We start from the raw sequence: 13154 nt of genomic DNA on the forward strand, positions 1-13154 counted from the left end.
CATACATGTCAGTGATCAGATACAGAAACTGTAGGTATGCAGACACTGCACACCTGCATGTATGTACACACATATATACAAGAAATACACAGACAGCACGGACACACACGTCGACAGATATCCAGATTCCATTCAGGCCAATGCCATGCATTCATACTGACAGCTAAGGACTATAAGGTTACACAGGGAAATCCGTGCCTGGAGCAATGCTTTGAACACTAATAGTATTTGTGCACACTTTTCTTCAGTCACAGAGACTTGGAACTAAAAATGTAATGTTATTGAATTAAAGTAAAGAAATGTGAGCATTCTTATTTTGTCAGAATTGTCTTAATGTCTCATAAGTGACAGATAATATTATATTGAAAATTAGCAAATGTAAATTGCTACTCATTCAGTAGCTGCAGTGAAAATGTTGTTGAAGGGCCCTTATTTAAGGACGACTTGACTATAGCTGATGAGAGAGCAGAAAGAATTGGAGATTTGCTTTCCCCAGCCACAGCTCTTTTGTGTAGGTCTTGGGATTTGAACCGAGGACACAAGCCCACACAAGCTTTACTCTTGATAAACAGGTGTAAGGCAATCCAGTTACTCAGAGACTCTCTTTTCGGCATAACTGTAATTGAGTTCAAGTTCAAGAATTAATTCTCCCTTCTGGGACATTTGGCTTGCAGCAAGCCATATCTCATGCAGGATAATCACAATAAACAAAGAGCAGTGAATATTCAGGAGACTGAGACACAGGAGACCGGAAGGTGCGTTACAGGTAAGGTTGATAATGGGAATGGAGATACAGTTGTATTTTTTTTTTCGATAACTTGAAAACTTTCAATAAAGTGGGATGACTCCGCTCTGAGCATGTAATCCATTTATTCCATGCTATGAAGGTATTGTTATAGAATATTTTACTTTGAGCATTTATTAGTTTGGAGGCATGAAGGAAAGCTAATGAATTCATGTTACGATTTTTAGACAATGCTTCTCAGTTAGCTTGACTTGAAAGCTTGAAAAAAATAGGGGGGAGGGGGGGGGGTAATATTTTTTTTAATTTAAATATTTTGGACATGACAAGGATTTGCTTTGGTTGCTATGCTTTGTTACATCTTCACATCAGCTGTTTTCAATATTTTGTTGGAACAGTTCAAAAAAACCTTTAAAGTCCATTTATTTTCCCCGTTAAATGTCACATTTGTGGTTCCCTGTTCATTTTTCATTCGGTGAGTAACATGAGAGTTGTCTTTTTCAGATGAAAAGGGATGGCCTAGTGAAAATATATTTACATGATGGAGGTTATAACCTTTTCGAAGTTGAAATGTCACATTCCCTCTTCCTGTCTTGATAATGCTCTCTGGTCTCTTACTTTTGTGTTCAGAAACAAATGTAACTTTTACATTTGCTTGTATTTTGTAGCTTTATACACACTTTATGCAAGTTTTTGGCCATTTTCCCACTGAATGCATCTAATTTGGTTATATTGCTAAGGGGGAGTTGTCCTTCTGAAGAAATATATCTACTCAAACAGCCCACCCTTCTTTTATATTATGATGGATATCAAATACTAACTGGAAGAAACACACAAGTCCACTGCATGGTTATTGATGCTGTATTCAAAAAAGGCCTTCATGATGTACTATACACATGAGACATTGTCCACAAAACCCAGTTCTTTCATCTTTCTCTCTCTGCAAATGATTCCATTGACATGTAGGTTGGCAAATTCCTCTACACTTACGCAAGTGCATCTACCTCCTTCTGTTTAGTGCATCAGTGTGTAGGGGTGATCTGTAACGTGGGAGTGTGTTTTCATCACTGCGGGTCGTCTGGTCGTCAGAATCCCATTTACTCAGATACATGCATGTATGCGCACGCACATACACAATCAGTCTTTCCACGTGTTTGTTGTACATAGTTGAAAAGCACACTTTTTTTTTTAGATCATTTCAACATTGATTTATCTACAATGTACCATGTACAGCTCCCAGATTTTTTTGCAAATGCATTTTAGCATAAAATTGACTTTGAAATTGACTTTTAGGTTTTGCAGTTGTGAGGAGGGATTTTTGAAATTATTTTTATGTCGCCTTTTTTTGTATCTTTGTGTGTATGTGCACATCTGTGTGTGCGTGTTACCTAAGAGCCTGCTCTGTCCTAATGGATTCAAAATGACCTGAGAGCTCTTTTTAGTTCTCTCATTATGTCAAGCATCAAGAAGTGTGTTTGTTCCTTTTTAGAATAGCTAATACACTTTCATTTAGCCCACAGCAGTGCTTAATAACGTTCATTAGTTACCACTGGGTACAGGGAGATGTCACTGAGTTTTTTCAGTGTTTTAACCCAGTTTTCAGGGGGAAAAAAAGCTAGAGGAGGCTATAGAGTACACTGCAAATCTCTGTAAGCAAATTTAAAAAAATGTATCTTTAATAAGTGTAAAAAAAAACAATTTTAATGGGAATTTAAATTACATTATATATTTGTTGTTGTTGTTTTTTTGTTTTTGTTTCATAGTGTCATTCTTATAGTGTAACTATAAATGACCCTTTACCCATTACCTTATGGCTTAACCTACTTACTCTTTATTTTTAATTCTTGCAATATCACTGGCTCTGACCTATCACTGTTGACATGGGAATGATACGGAATAAGAAATACCAATATAACAATAAGGAGTAATCCCAATTTAAATCACATTATAATGATTGTAACACATCTTTGTAAATTCCCTGTAGGTGAGTGGACCAGTCTGACTGGAAAGTTTGCATAAACTCAGGGCACTGAGTCCCAACATGTATAAGGCATCGAGAAATATTTTATACAAGTTCCACAATCATATATATTATCAATTGATCACTGAATGGGGACCTTATGACTATGTTCACCATGCATGCGTTTATTAACATATGTTTATTTAGTTTGTGCACATTCTACATTTGTTACACTACATATTTTAACAGTCAGTGCAAATTTTGCATCTTCCCAGTGCAGTTGACTGGCTGCTGATTAATGAGAAGTTATCAAAAGCCACTAAACAAAGTCTAGAAAATAGAGCACCAGAACGCAATGTGGGGATAAGAAAAAAACAATTTGGGTGAGCATCATCATGTCATGAGACATGATTGTCATCAATATTGTTCTGGTAAATTTTCTAGTTTACTATATCCCTTCATTAAAATATTGTACCATGCATTTAAATATTTTATCATGTATGCAGTATATATTATGTATGTATATTTGTGGCGTTCAACAGGATTAGTTGATGACATTAAGAATCCCATGAGGTGTGTAATATTGTAATAAGTCGCAAACCTTTAATTTTACTCAATAAAAAAATGTTCAATTAGCCAACATTATGAGTCAAAGATGTTATTGACCAAACACATGCAAACCCATATGGAAAAGAAATAGAAAAAACTTATAAAAGACTTGCATAAGATGTGGCCTACTTCATATAGTGAATCATATAAGGCTTACATGATTTACTCATGAAAGTGGCCTCTTTCTCATTACTTTCATATATTTATTTAGTAAGTATCCAAAACATACAAGTTTCATTTATAGAATTTTTCAAGGGATCTTTTATCTGTTTTCACTCTTAAGATAAGATAAGATAAGACTTTATTGATCCCACAACGGGGAAATTTTTGCGTCACCTCAGCTCAGGTACAGATATCACAAGAAAATACAAAAATACAAATAAGTACAATCAATGAAAAAAAGTAAGATACACTATATACAATGGTAGCACACACAGTATGTGACTATGGATATAGTTGGAAATATTGAAGACATAAACTATATAGCTTGATATAGCTATTGTACCACTACTATTCCTATTTATAGACATGTACACACACACATGTACACACTAAATATACATACGTATACATATACATACATATATACCTGCACATGTCCATACACATGGAAGGTCCATTATGCATGACCTTGTATGCTTTTCATACAAGTTTCATGCAAGACAGATACAAACTTTATAAGATTTATATATATCTTTTCCATATGGGAGGGTTTGCTTAGAATACGGAATAATACTAATATAATTATTTATTCTATATAAAAGCAGTGGTTTTTCAGTGTAGATATTGAATTTAATGTGATTTGAACAAAATTATGTTGCAGATACAAATTTTGGTGACCGTCAAATTATACACAGGCATGTTGAATGTGACAGGTGAAACAAACATTTTCAGAGATGAATAATTAAAAAATGAAAAGAATTTGAATTAATGATAGGTGATGTTTTTTGTGCAAATTTTCATTGAAATTTACCACCTGTTGGATACATACGACAAATATTTATGCCATAATCACAGTAAGATTATGACTTGCAGTGATTAAATGTTGCACATTGACAAGGCAAAAATTTTAAGGTCTGTGCCACTTGCCATGCTTTTGACCTAGAAATGCTGACAAGGGAGTGATAGGCCAAAGAATTGTATTAACCCAGCCGTGTCCTTACCATTGCTGACAAGAATTTTATTTCTTGCCGTGCTGCTGCGTTAGACAGCTCTGAGTGGAGTGGGCTAACACTAGTGAGAGCAGTATGTCTGCTCTGTAGGATGTGATTGCTGACAAGTGAGTTTTCTTTGGTCTTAAACAATGCTGAGCAGGGATGGGTAAGGCAAGGAATAGAAACAAGTTAGCTATATCATTTCTACATGTTGACAAGGAACAGCTCTGAAATGCGCTAGTCTGCCTGCCCTTGCATCGCTGACACGACACTGGATGTTTGTTGACGAGCTGTTTGCTACTCCCCGCCCATGTCAGCATGGCTAAGGCCACATACACATCTGCCGCCTGAGAAACTTGAGCCCATCTTTCCAGCAGATATTGTTAGTGTCTGCTTGTGTATGCCCATTGACAGGGATTAGCAGCGATGTGTGAGCATAGCTCCTTGGGATGGTCTTGCTTGCTGTTGCAGGTCAATGCATGTGTGTTCTAATGTCCGTCAGTGTTAGTGTGTGATTGTGTGCATGAGTGTTTGCCAGACAGTGGGGGGTTAGGCCTGGATTGCAATAACAATGGAGAGGAATTTAAATGAGAAAAAAAAAAAGGGGGGGGGGGGGGGGGGGTCAGGGAACGTTTGCAAGGAGGATGGAAAAAGCTTTGGCACTATTGTTATTCTGCCCCTTTGTCATTCTGCTTCTCCATCTCTCTATTACACATCTCTTGGTCTCTGTTCCTCACACTCCAGACTCCCAGATGTCTCATATAAGTCACTCTGTCAGCTCTTGATTTGATCCCAAACTTATTACTGTTTTTGTGATTTCACTAAACAAGTTTTGTGTTCTACCAATGCTTCCACTGTGTTGACAGAATGGGCTGATTAACTAATGATCTGCTCACTTTTGATACTACTCAGTGACTTACAGTTTTTTCTGTAGCACTGTTTGCCATCCATTGTGTTTCCTTTTCAGCAACACAAAAAGGTAATGGATTTCAGAGTTACACGATGCATGCCAGAGAAGTTGTTAGTCCCAGCAGCTGGTTAAATCCCCAACCCCAGGTGTTGGGGATTTACGTTTGCCCTCAGTTGATGTAGCACTTTCCCCCTGCCATAACATGGCTGCATAGGTCTACAGGGACACAGTAAAGTAAGAAAAGAGACAGCGATAACTTCCATACAGACGAGACAGCAGTCTGATTCCTTTTCTGACATGCAGCTGTCACAAAAATAAAAGACAAGCAATAAAAAAAATGCATTGAAGAAGTAGGGCTTTTCACATGACAGCTAAAACGTCTTACTGGGAGACATCAAGAATCTGGAACTTGCTGTCTAAAAGTTGCCGAGGGCTGGTATCAGTATAGCCACACAAAAAATAAAGACTGGCAAGACTTGTTTCGTACTTTATTATGAACTGGCTTAATGTGACCTCTCTACTTCAACACTGTGATTTCATATTCTGCTTATATATGATCAACTTGGGTACAAAATCGAGTTTTTTCCAGGACAAGCGAGTTGGAGTGACACGGACAATCGTGTAACATTTCAGGCCAACTCCAGATGGCTTTTGTACTGCAGTCCAGTTTAGTCAAGTTGCTAATACAATCTTGTACTACATATCCAAGCTTAATACACGTTCAGAATTTGTGCGACTCGGTGTGTCTGTCATATACACAGGCATACTTGCTTTCTATCCACATCTCTGTACACGCCGCCCCCACACACCCACCACCCCCACCCCTTTGCTCTGTTGCGGCTCTAATTGCGATCAATTAGGAAACTTCAGAAGGCTGAAATAGGAGCTGTGACAAGGGGCATCCGCTGAGCTGGCAGCGAGAGAGAGAGAGAGAGAGGCAGGGAGGGAAAGAGAAATGAGAAGAACGAGAATGAGTGGAGGAGGAGAGGGAAAACGGTGATATAGGAGTGGAAAGAGGCTGCGGAGGGGGGCAGGAGAGCGGAGTCCAAGTTGGTGTCGAGAGATGAGCTAATGGTAATGGCGTGATTGATGTGGCCATAGCAGCTGAAAGTCACATCGTTTTTCATGCCAGGTATTGATTCCTGACAACCTCTTGTTAGCTTTGGGGCGCAGCAGATTGGGCATGGCACAAACAGCGCCATGGTAGGGGTTTTATTCCCATCTGAAATGTATGCTGTTATACTGCTGAAAGGTGCTTTGAACAAAAGCATCTTACTCTAAATTCGGAGCATGTCAGCTGTAAAAAAAAAAAGACAGAGCTGCAAACTGATTTTAGTAAGGAGTTGTACTGCTGAGCATAAAATTCTGTTTTATATTTTGATTTTAATTCATGAGATTTTACATAAATAAAGGATGTGCAGGTCACGTTAGCATTACAAGTCTGTTGCTTCATATAACAGAAATATGAAATATCTACCATTATGTGTCTGGCTTTGAGAAAAGGTTTAGGCATGTAAAGGAAATTCAAAATGTCAACACATTGGCAGTACAACTTGCAAATGTACACTGAGCTGGAGGCATTTTGGTGACAGGCTTGTGTTCAGTCACTGCAAAAGCAATCTGAGAACCCATCAGCTATATGTAGATATCTATTTGTAGAAATTTCTGCCAAAGTGACTCATGGTTAACAGTGATATTGCATTTTTAGTCCGTATATTTACCTAAAAGAAATAAAAAGTGAAAAGGTTGCATAATTATTCTGTGCATCTTGTAATTCGGTGCCTGCATCCATAACTTTCCCCCCTTTCATTAGGCAAATAAATTGATAATTTGCTTGTCACTACACTTGTATTTTTGACAGCATTCGGATATGGGAAAAATGAAGTGCCTCTTTGCAACTTAAGCTCTTCAGAACAGCAATTCTCTTCAAGACCGTCAGGACAAAGGCAGCTGATCAAACAGAAACTGAAGTCTCAACCTTGCCTTTTTCTGATTCTCACTGTGTTTGCATATGCAATACAGACTGGGCCCTAAACATCATCTCCAAGACATTTTGGCTTGAACAGTCTTACAGAAAAACAAGGAACTTCCAGTACGAGTCAAGTATTCCCCCCCCCCCCCCCCCCCCCCCAGGGCAAAGCTTATAAATAGCATTATTATCCGGAAATTTTCCTTCACAGAGGCTACAGCGTACTGGTTGCCTTTAGCTTTCTGAGGCAACAGCTGAAGAATGTTTCGACCACAGCGATTCTACACGAATCATGTTATTTCACGCAGAGCTTGACTTGCAGATAAAAACAAGCTTGTTGTGAATACACTGAATGGTAATTTTTGAACAGTTTATATCACAAATATTATACTTTGTTTCTAGCCTTGAGCATGTTAAGTGTTTCCAATCTTGATTATTTTTTTTTCTTTTGTAAAAACAGAAAAAGATGTTCTTGATACATATACTAGAAGCTGAGAGCCACTGGTGTCTTGTTTAGCTGGATTGCCTTGGGGTATGCAGAGCCTTTTATCTTGTCAACCTAATGTATGTGTGTGCATGTGTGTAGGACAGGAAGAGAGAGAGAGAGAACAAGAGAGAGAGAGAGAGCAAGTGAGGAGATAGGCGGATCAATAATAAGCCGTCAGGAGGTCTGCTACTCCCAGAGAGAGAGGGAACAGGACACCCAGCTGAGAGTGGAGAGGGTGAAAGTAATAGACTGAGAGAGACAAAGAGTGAAGAGGAGGAAGGGGTGAAGTAAGAGTGGAGAAGGAAAAGATGGGGGCGAGATGGATGGACAGTGGAAAAGCAACAGGGAAAAGGACACGGGGATGGAAATAGGAAGGGAGAATAGATGTGGCCGGTGATAAATGAACAGATAGAAGGGACAGGAAGAACATGGGGAGAAGAATAATGTAGCTGAAAACCAGAAGAATGTGATGGAAAAGGGGTGAGGAAAAGGGCAAGTGCAGGGTTACAGTGTAAGTTACTGTTGACCCTGAAGTGCAAAACACACCGACATTTCAGAAAACTAAACTAAACACTTTGACACAAACAGCAACTGAGTATTTGTCATTGTGTTTTTGATTTGTTCTTGTTTCGAGGCTCTTTTATGTTGAACAGGTGTCCGTTTGTCTGTAAGGAACTAAGTAAAATTTAGTTACAAAAAGGGCTCTTGTTTTAAAAAAAAAATCAAATTAGGTTATTTGTGTATTTTTGAAACTCAATCTTTGAATAATATAAAAGTACACCCCCCACCGCCGACACACACACACACACACACACACACACACACACACAAAAGATGTGATTTGCAGAGATACAAGAAAAAAACAAATATTCATGTTGTGTTACAGATGTAGGGGCTCAAGAGTTGGGAGTTCGGCTTGTAATCGGAAGGTTGCCGGTTCGAGCCTCGGTCGTTGTGTCCTTGGGCAAGACACTTCACCTGCCGCCTACTGGTGTTGGCCAGAAGGGCCGATGGCGCGATATGGCAGCCTCGCTTCTGTCAGTCTGCCCCAGGGCAGCTGTGGCTACAACTCCACCAGTGTATGAATGTGTGTGTGAATGGGTGGATGACTGGGTGTGTAAAGCGCTTTGGGGTCCCTAGGGGGGACTAGTAAAAACGCTATACAAATACAGGCCATTTACCATTTACCATGTACAAGGGAAAAAGTATGTACACAACAAGAGTATATTACTTGTATCTCTGTAAATCAACATCTGCTGGGATTTAAACCTTAAACTGTGACAGTGTGAGGGGTCATGCACGAGCTTCTCGTTATCCAAATTATAAAAAAAAAAGACTTGGTATTTTTAACATGCGTTTGATGCATAATTAAAGTGAAAATAAACATCAAATAAGGAAGGAAGTGAAACTGTAATGCATAAGAGCTAAAAGGTTCGACTTGACACTCATAATGAATATTTAAACCCTGGTGACCGTAACTCTTTAAATGATTCATTGTTCTCCCACATATCTATTTTTAGATCCTTTGTCTTAAAAAAAAAAATCCTGTTTCAACTCTTCATGTTCTTCTCTTTCTTCTTCTGACACATTTTTTCAGCTGCTGGTTTCATACTTTTTAAAAAAATGTCAACCATGACAGATAGCAATGACTTATTAGCCTGCCAGCTGCGAATAGAAAGAAAGACAGAAAGAAATGAAGAAAGAGAAAAGACAGGAAAAATCATCTGCAAATTATCTGTGAATATCATCAGCTGTAATTATCTATCCGCAGTGTATTTCAGCTAGTGATGATTAATATTCTTAATGGGCTCCGGGAATAGTATTATTTAATGTAGGGGAGTAAAATTGGGAATAATACACCATTATTACAAAATGAATTCGGCATGAAGAATTTCAATTGACTTTTGTTATACTTGGGCCAATAATGACCCAGGTTCCTTAATGAAAGAAATGACTGTGAGGCATAACACAGTTTTTTTTTAAATGAAGTAAAGGAACGTAATGAAACGTCTCCTCCTCACTATTGCTTTATCTGGTTTGTAACAAGCATGAAAGCAAAATGAGCATTTTATGCTTTAATATAGAATTTCAAAGGAGTCTGTATTGCTAATCAGGAGGTCAGGACAGTGGAGGAGATTACAATCAAAGATGAATTGTAAAATTGCCACATTATAGGTACAGGTAAGGATGGGTATTAAGTGATTGCGCATGGGTGGGCTTTGTTTAACTTATTGCATACTTGCAATGTAATATATGGGGAGACCCAAATAGTAAAAAACCCCAAAACGTTGTAAATCTGTGCATTTTCATGAGTTTTGATGCTAAACTGCAAGAAGATTAATGATTCCTTCATAAGCTAGGTTATCTAATATTAGACATATTCAATGATGAAGACCAACAGCCTCGTTTATAAGACAATATGCCTTTCTAACCTGCATCTCTCTTTCTATCTGAAGGTTAGGGCTCACAGGGGAGGAAAGGGATCAGGTTACACTAATGCATCATGGCTGCTGGAGGACACACACGCACACGCCTCGTCACACTCTGTCTCACCTTATCTCTCTTTCTCTTTCTCTCACGCACACACCCTTGTGTGCTGATACCCTTGTACAGGTTTAAAGCATGGCCGTGGCCTTGTGTTATTGCAAGCTGCAAGCACTCTGCCGTCTGTCTCAGGGTAAATCACTTGTCTCTAAAAATAAACTGAAGTCATATACGATCAAAAGAGGCCTGGTGGAGGTTAAACAGTGGCAGATCAGTTTATTTCAACATAAGCTCGTGTTAATGAGATTAAACTTACATTATGGGAAAACCTGAGATACAGCTTTGTACTTGTGATTTCACTCTGTGTTCAAGTGCTCATTCCTAATCTGGACAAATTGTTTTTGTTGGAAAGGAATTTCATGTCACACATCAGAGAAAAAATGGTCACTGCCATCCTGTAACTTTTTCAGTTCAATTCAATTGTATTTATACAGCCCCAAATCACAGCAACAGTTGCCTCAACGTGCTTTATATTGTAAGGTGGACCCTACAATAACATAGAGAAAAATCCAACAATCATACGACCACCTATGAGCAAGCACTTTGGCGACAGTGGGAAGGAAAACCCCCCTTTTAACAGGAAGAAACCTCCAGCAGAACCAGGGAGGGGCGGTCATCTGCCGCGACCGGTTGGGGTGAGAGAAGGAAGACGAGATAAAGGATAACTGTCAACTTATTTGGTGATGGTCATATGATTGTTGGGTTTTTCTCTTTTTTTTCTTTTTTTTTTGGTAGGGTCTAACTTGCAATATAAAGCATCTTGAGGCGACTGTTGTTGTGATTTGGTGCTGTATAAATAAAATTGAATTGAACTGAATTGATGGGGCGATGTCAGTCAACAAGGCTCCATATTAGCAAGTATCAGAATCAGAATCGCGTTTATTGGCCATGTATATGCACAGACACATACAGGGAATTTGATTCTGGTGACTCTCAAGCACAGCAATGTAAATCACAACAATATGTAAACAGCACAATACACACACACACACACACACACACACACACACACACACACACACACACACGCACACGTGTGTATATATACATGTACACATGCATACACATACATACACAAAGCTGTGCAAACCAACCATAAATGACAGAAATGAAATTAAGCATAGCATGAATGTATAAATGAAGTATAGATGTTCAGCTAATATATCAACTCTAAAGTACACGTTTTACACATCTTAAATTTATCAAAATGATTTTTACCTCTGTATTCCCCAATACATTATGATAATATTACTGAAATTATTAGTTCACAGTTATTTTTAGAGTTATTGACTTATAATTTTACAGGCTCTAATATAACTCCCCAGAATTTATTGGAATGAAAAGACAAAACATGCTGACCCCATATGTTCTTTATCTGCAAGTATGACGCATTTACAGCCAACAAATTGTTTATATTATATTTGTGACTTGTGTACAACTCTTGAGAAAAGCCAGCAGTTCATGTGGAGATCCAAAAAGTGCCTCTGGATTAGCAGAATGGGGTGGTGTTTCTGTTTTTAAGAAGCAGGACCAGAGGGGTGTGCTCCAATTACATGGGGATAACACTGCTCAGCCTCCCTGAGAAGATCTATGCCAGGATACTTACAGGACAGTCCTGTTAGTCAAACCTTGGATTCAGAAGGAAAACATTGTGGTTTATGTCAGGGTCTTGGAATGCTGGACCAGTGCTTTATCTTGTTGAGGATATTTGAGGATGCGTGGGAGTTTGCTCAACCAGTCTACATGTGTTTTGTGAACTTGGAGAAAACATTCTGTCATGGGAGACCCTGTGCGCGCGTGTGTGTGCGTGTGTGTGCGTGTGCGTGTGCGTGTGTGTGTGTTTGAGCAGAGACTTTGGGGGGAAAAGGGTATCTGGGCCGTTCAGACCCTGTAAAACTGCTGTGGGAGACTGATCTATATTGCAGGTAATAAGTCAGACCTGTCGATCCCATATGGGGCTTAGTGTGTCTGACTAAAATGCCTCTTGTGTGGTGAGATGTTCCTCAACAAGGAACCTAGAGGACACCCTGGGACAGACTGGAAAGATTGTATTTCTTAGCTGGTTTGGGAACCCCTTGGTGTCTCCCCAGGTGAGCTGGAGGATTTGGCCATGGGAGGGAAGTCTTAAACTACTGCCCCCATGACCCAGCCCCAAAGAAGCAGCAGATGAATGGTGATTCATTCTTGGGTATTTGGTTTAGTGCTGCGGGTGGTTGATTTACCATAGTAATACTAAATTACCCTAAAGAGCTAAAGAACATATCACCACATTTGCAATACAGGATCATTTCAAACCAGGTTAATTTTGATATTTCAAATTAATGAAGTCAAATGTCATACTTTGAGGTCATACATTAGCCACGACATTGTGAGTAACAACTATTTGTGATACAGGGTGATGCCTACATTATTTGGTATGTATTTTTAAGTAGTGTAGTTTACACCTCACTTCTAGTTTTTGTACTATTGTTTGTGTTTTTTTTTCAACGATTGCATTGCCATTTACCATAATAATACAAAACATATCATCTGTTTATAACATTGTGAAATTAAAAGTTTAGCTTTACTTTCAATCAGCAGTTCATTTGGATCAGAGGGAAAGAGTCAGTGTGTGTTAAAGGCCACCCCAAATTCAGCTTGCTAATAGTGCATTTCTTCTATCAGTAACGTATTCATCATCGTCCAATCCCCACTGTCGATCACTTTGTGCAACGGTTGCAGTTACCCACTGGGTCATGCAAATCGCCATGAGTGTGCGTTTGAAACTGCGTGTGCACCA

At 38.9% G+C, this 13154-nt stretch overlaps 1 protein-coding gene across 2 annotated transcripts in view; it reads left to right on the forward strand.

Annotated features, from left to right (window-relative positions):
- cntfr (ciliary neurotrophic factor receptor) overlaps positions 1-13154 on the forward strand; it is a 227353-nt gene that overhangs the window by 33326 nt on the left and 180873 nt on the right. The gene's annotated exons all lie outside the window — the stretch shown is intronic.

This window comes from Aulonocara stuartgranti (genome assembly GCF_965226115.1).
Source record: "Aulonocara stuartgranti genome assembly, chromosome: 7".
Taxonomy (NCBI): domain Eukaryota; kingdom Metazoa; phylum Chordata; class Actinopteri; order Cichliformes; family Cichlidae; genus Aulonocara; species Aulonocara stuartgranti.